This window comes from Selaginella moellendorffii, unplaced genomic scaffold (genome assembly GCF_000143415.4).
Source record: "Selaginella moellendorffii unplaced genomic scaffold, v1.0 SELMOscaffold_15, whole genome shotgun sequence".
Classification (NCBI taxonomy): Eukaryota; Viridiplantae; Streptophyta; class Lycopodiopsida; order Selaginellales; family Selaginellaceae; genus Selaginella; species Selaginella moellendorffii.
The window spans coordinates 3742-10205 of NW_003314276.1; positions in this window are offsets into that span (position 1 = coordinate 3742).

Below are 6464 nucleotides of genomic sequence, written 5' to 3' on the forward strand. Positions count from 1 at the left end.
TGGCCTTGCATCCACAAACAATGAGCTCCTCCTGTACAAGTGCCTCTTTATGGGGCAAAACCGTCACAAAAAATGAATAAAAGCATTTCAACCCTTTTACCATGTGTTTTAATCTAGGCAGTCATTTGAAAGTGATCAAATAGTAACTGCCCAAGTCCTCCAAGTGAGAATGGAATTGAGAGATAACATATAATAAGTAAAGAAAAGATTCTTAATCAGCAAATCAGCAAACATGACAACAGATGATGTACCTGCTGACAAATCTTGCAGATGGTGTCCTCTTTTTTGTTGCACTAGTGCTACACATGCGTTTGATGAGCATACTACCAAACACAAAAGAGAGAAAAAAAATGAGGAAGAGCCAGAAAATTTCTTAGAACTCTCAGACCACATATTATAGAAAATTATAAGATTATTAAGATCTAGAAATTTATAAAATTTAGTTTAGATTAATTTATAATCTAATTTAATCTTATTACCACCAAATAGTGGTGATGTATCCTAGGAGATGTGTTTTAAAACCTTAGTTTACGTTTAATTATTTTTAACCCTTATTTTACGTCTAAATATGTTAATGTTAATATCATGTTCCTTATAGCAATTATATGTGGAATTAATCATCCTATAAACAAGCATATATTTATATGTAATAAATATATATACCTATTTATAGCATGAAAGATCATGAAGAACATTGAGGATGGGAACAGAAAAGGCCAAATAAAATTTGATTGAGCAACTAGTGTTAGGTATGACGAATATAGATTCAAATATTAAATAATTAACATAAATATTTATTAATTAAAATGTATAAAACATGTACTACTATATTAATTAAGAACTGAGCTAGCAGAAACCTAAAAACTGCTATGCCACAACAGGCGAACATCTACATCTTTTTATTGTAACAAAGCTCACTACTCTCACCAGAGCTTGCAAGAAATCTACTACGAATACCAGCCTTTTAAGAACAATATGTCATTACAGAAACATTAATATATAAGAATCTGCTATATACCAGAACCACCATATTCCGATCAAAGAATGTAAAGCATCCAAACAAGACCATTCATCTGTAAAAAATAATTGCAAAATCTGGAAACTAAATTAATCTTAATGCAATTAAGAAACATGTACATCTGATTTAAGGGAAAATTCAAAGGAGGCTGATGAAATTAGAAAAACAAACTTACTAATTTGGGACGAAATAAGTATGGTTCCAGTACATGCATTTAATGCTGTAGAACGTGTAATACGTGACATTAAAGGTTGTTCTGATAAATTTGGTGGTATAACTGTTGTAACTGGTGGTGATTTTAGACAAACACTACCTGTGCTTAAAAGAGCACGACGGGTTCAAATTGTACAAAATAGTGTTAAGTCAAGTTTTATATGGCCATTTGTAGTGAAATATACACTTACAGAAAATATGCATGTTAACAAAGATGAAAAGGAGTGGTCAGAGTGGTTAATTAGACTCGGAAATGGTAATTTACCAAGACTTGATGGATATGAAGATGATATAGTAGAACTACCAAAAAAATGTACAACCAAGAATTCCATGATAGATGCTGTGTTCGGTCAAAAACACAGAACACAGCAAAAATTGATATCTGCACAGGAGAGTGAGTATATACAACAGATTAGAGGGGAATATGAATATAGGGACAACTTCAGGATGTCTACTAGCTTCTCTCACCCAAATTTCTCCTTTTGAGATGATTTCCTTTGGAGGGGGCATCAGGTATTACTGAGCAACAAAAGAAAATTCTGCAAGCAGGTGTTTTAGGAATGTCATGAGGGAATTCTTGTTGGACACCTAGGTGTAGTATCAATAGACATTTGCTAGTGGGGGATATATGGGGATACATTAACAAAATGGTTTAGTGCTAGATTTTATTTGGCTCTGTTTTGTGTGTTAATCTTAGTCATGGAGGAGGATGTCATGGAAGTGTCTACAGGGAATGTCTGGGGTCTCATGGAAGTGCTATTGGCATCGGGGGACAGATATTCTCTTACCTTTGGATTTTTTAGATGGACGGTTTTGATGGATTGATGGAATACTCTCTTATAACGGTTATGGCTGTTCATATCTGAGGGTTTTATGTTTGACTCTCTCTTGTGTCACTGTGCAGCATTGGGAACAAAACAAGTAGAGCAAGCTCCTTGATTCTTCACTATTGATAAGTTTCTTTCTCGCATTTTTCACAGTTGAGTCGCCACTGTTTCTGGGTCTCCAGAATGTATACTTTCGAGCGGGTATGTGTATGATTTACGGTCCTTGCAATGTCGTTTGAATGTGTTTGCATAAGAACAGGTCATGAGTACTGGGAAGATGAAGGCATTGAAGAAAAAGAGCCAGCATGCAGGCAAATGATGAACATATTTCACCCATATGATCCTGTCACCTATAGGTATCAACCTACTTCTGTGTGACCAGTGTTTAAATTTATCCTTTCGTCCTGATTACAGAGTGGAACCTCTGATATCTATTCTTTTTTGGAGAAAGTCAGTGAATATCTTGGGATACAGGTAATCATAGTGCTTTGTAAGTTTTGTTGTCAAAGCTAGAGGAAATTCTTCGGTTGGGGTATGGTTTTGTCACAGTTTTTTATGGTAGTATGGTGACAGAAAGGCTATCTAGAAGTCTCAATGGTAGATTCGACTTAATGCTACAGGTAAGTCTTGCTCTTTGCTATCACATCATTCTCATGTGGATCCAGGATACAAAATTTGAGCACCACTACATATCGGTATCTGATAAACGACAGCAGTGGCTGGAGAGAGAGAGAGAGAGAGAGAGAGAGGAGATTTGGAGTTGGAATCACAGCAGCAGCAGCATCACCAGCGAGAAGATCTTAAGGCCATGAGAATTCTCCACCAGGAGTTTGGGATTACGTAGCAGCCAGGTGAGAAGGTCAGTGCGAGAGATAGGGACGAAGATATCACAAGGGACAAGGACGAAGATCTTGCAGGGTCGGCCTTCACCCACGAGCAGCAGAGATTGATGAGGTCACTGGTTTGCTCTATCACTTCTGCTCAACCCAGTGGCAAGGTGAGCTTCACTGTGGTTACGGTGCTCTAGAGCAGGTTAATGAGCATGCGTTTCTCTACAGGGGCACGGTGCTGTACAAATCCAATTAGTCTGGAGACAAGGAGCATCGTCACACCCATGGACGTGTATCAATTATTGTGACACACTAGGTAGGATCCAATCCAACTTCATCAACTCGCAGAGAAAGAGAGAACTAAGAAAAACAAAGAATAGTGGCCATGGCCATATCTGGACAAATTAAGTGAATTGGTGCCAGACTCAATTGTATTTGTGTTGTAATACTACATTATTTATAAAGTGTCTCCTGCCCTTGACTGTCTAGAAGTCCCAATGGTAGAGCTAATTTGTAAGTCGGAATCACAGCAGCAGCAGCAGCATCACCAGCGAGAAGATCTCAAGGTTGCATGAGAATTCTCCACCAGGTATTTCTCACATGTACGTATTGGCAAAGCCAGTGTCAGTGAGCAGGTTGGTGCGAGGGACAGGGATGAAGATCTCACGAAGGACAGGGAAAAAGATCTTGTAGGGTCTGCCATCGCCCACAAGCAGCGGAATTACGTTTTTTCAAGCTTCCCGGAGGAAGACTCAAGTCTGGAGAAAAACAGTAAAGAAGTTTCTTTCATCATTCACTCTGCTAACTTTGATAAATCTGCTAACTAGAGGTGGAAGGATTGAAGAGGAAGCTCATGAGCAACCAATGGCAGCTTCAATCCAGCCTGGGACAGGTATGATGGAAATACATGAAGATATAAAGAACTTTGGTTTTGTTCATTTCCATTTCTTCCAGTTTGAAGAGTTTGTGGTAATTTGGTAGAGACCAAACTTTGAGGTGCTGCCATATCCTTACTGCCCTCCTCACATCACCAAACCAAAGGTATCGATCTTTGTTCTTCATTACTCATAATTCTTTTGTATGATCTTCTCATTTCTTTTATCATTTCTTGTGTCAGGAGTGTAAGAAGTTCTGCATGGTTCTCCTCCCCAAAAGACAATACTTTACTGTTTCAAAGAATCTCAAACTGCTGGCAATTCCATTGTTTAAGCTCTAAGATAATGTAGATAAGAGAAGAAACATTTAATGTCTACATTTGTTTTTTTTTTTTTTTTTTTTGTTTTCTTGCTTTGAGAAAGTTTTTCTCTTCCTTTGCTGATGTGAGAATTGTTACTGCAGAGATATGCCCAGTGATCTCTGCCATCTTCTTGCAGCTTTCAAGGTTCACCTTCATTGCCATTAACAGTTGAACACTGGCAATCTGGGTGAATTTTTTCTTCTTTTTCTCCATTTTGTAAAGCTATTAACTTACTATGAGTAGCTCTCTTTTTTTGTTTCAAACGTTTCTCTTATAAATGAAGATACACTCCCTCAGCTGGATAAAAGTGTAATGGAATCAAGAAAGAAATAAAAAATTACACGCCTACCATATACATGTGTGTATACGATGACAAGAATATGTCAACCCACCTGAAGATTGTTGGCCAGGACGTGGAGGTGCTAATATTGTTTAATGCAGGAAGCAAATGAGTTATGTGAGCAGATGGAAAGCCTGCAGTTAGTGTTAATCAACAAGCTTTCTTGAAACAGCAAAATACAAAAGCGATGACAGTACAGCCATACAGCTTGAATTGAGAAGGAAAAGAAGAAACCTGCTACTAAGAGAAGACTGGGCTTTGATGAGACAGAAAAATCTAAGACCGAACAGGAGGTACTGAAGATTACGGAAGAACTTGAAGACACATGTGAGTTGAACAGGTTTCTCAAAACAATACATTGCTGGCTATAGATAAAAAAAAAATGGATGTCAGTGTGCAAAAGTGGAAGTTGAGATGGCAAAACTACTACAATGAATTGAGGGTGGACAAGGAACTCTGAAGATGATGTGACACTTGATGCTACAGCAATGAAAATGGAACGGATTTTAGAGACTTCCTTGCCAGATTATCCACCAAGCCATTTTGCTGTGGAGAAGCAAAATGTTATTCAGGCTTTATAGTTAAAGCTACAATAAGCTTTTGATTTTGTCAAAGATGCAAAGCACAACATGGAGGTTTTAACTGATGCGACCTCAAATGTGTCTAAAATGCAAGAGGGTGTTCAGAATTTCTGAACGATACAGGTATTGCTCAAAAGAAAAAACCAATGTGCTACTTCTCCAAGTACTCTAACATTCAAGTGAATCCAAGGTGCCTTGTGATGTTTCTCCAGTCCAGTGAAGCTGATCAATGGCATCGTGATCAATACAACAGAAACCAGTGAGCTTTGTTTTTTTTATAAAATGACTAACATTGTGATGGTTCTTCAAGCATGTGTTTGCATTCTAGCAAATCCAGGATGGCTGTTTATTGCAAGTCACAAACACCTCACAGATGCACAGTAAGTTTTTCTAGCACACACTTGCTCTCTAATGCACTAAGCACGTATATTTTGTCTCCTATCTGTAGTTTATCGAGAATCCCATTCGGGCTGTGTGCCTGGAAGGAGCTCCCATCACTCACTGAACAAGCCACACTGTCCAATGCTCCCTGGTGCTACACCAAACAAACCGTGCCAATGTTGTCCCATGACACCGTGAACACGGAATCCCACCCATTTCCAATCACAGCCATGTTACGATTCATCTCGTAAGAGAGCTGAAAGGACCACAACTGCAGTGAGCCTCCAGCTCCCAGGCTGCTGACAGCAACAACAGCAGCAGGTCCAGCAAGCGATGCCTAGATGAGAACTGTGAGTCTGGCACCCAATGAGTAGAAGCAATGCGTTTGGACACACCTCCACAACTTGGTGTGTGTAGCTCACACCGTGGGAGATGTAGTCGAGGTCTGGTTGGAATAGGTGGAGAGGCAAGAGCTCGGACTTGTAAGTGACGTCCTTGGTAGCTCTCCAAACAGGATCCGATTGACACATGTGTTTGCCTGAGTGGAGGTGCCCCGGAACACAACCATAAGGTGTTTGTTAGCGGAGGTGGTGTCTTCCTTATACACTGAGGAGGGCTCAAGTGTTGGAAGTTTGGAGATGACTTCCAGCTGGGGATGGAGGCAGGCATCCATAGGTTTTGGTGGAGATTGTGGTGAGCGGGGAGATGAAGAGTGCCAGACACTTAAGATCATGCTGTGAGAGCTTGGAGACTTCGTCCCACACTTCCAGAGCTTCTTCGCTTGGTGGGTTTTGTTTGGCTGAGCGGTGGTGGTGATGGCGGGCTAGAAAAACAATGGCAGGCACAACCAAAAGCAAGAGCAGGAGAGTGCAAGCCATGCATTTATGATTTTTCTTCATGGTTTGGAAGGAATCTTACCTCTGTTCTCCCTGCGGGTTTGAAAATTAAAGAGTCACCAGGTCTCATGTATCTGTGTTGCCTTCGTCAAAGATTTACAAAAGTCCAACTCTTTTACACTTTATATGGTTTGGCTCTTT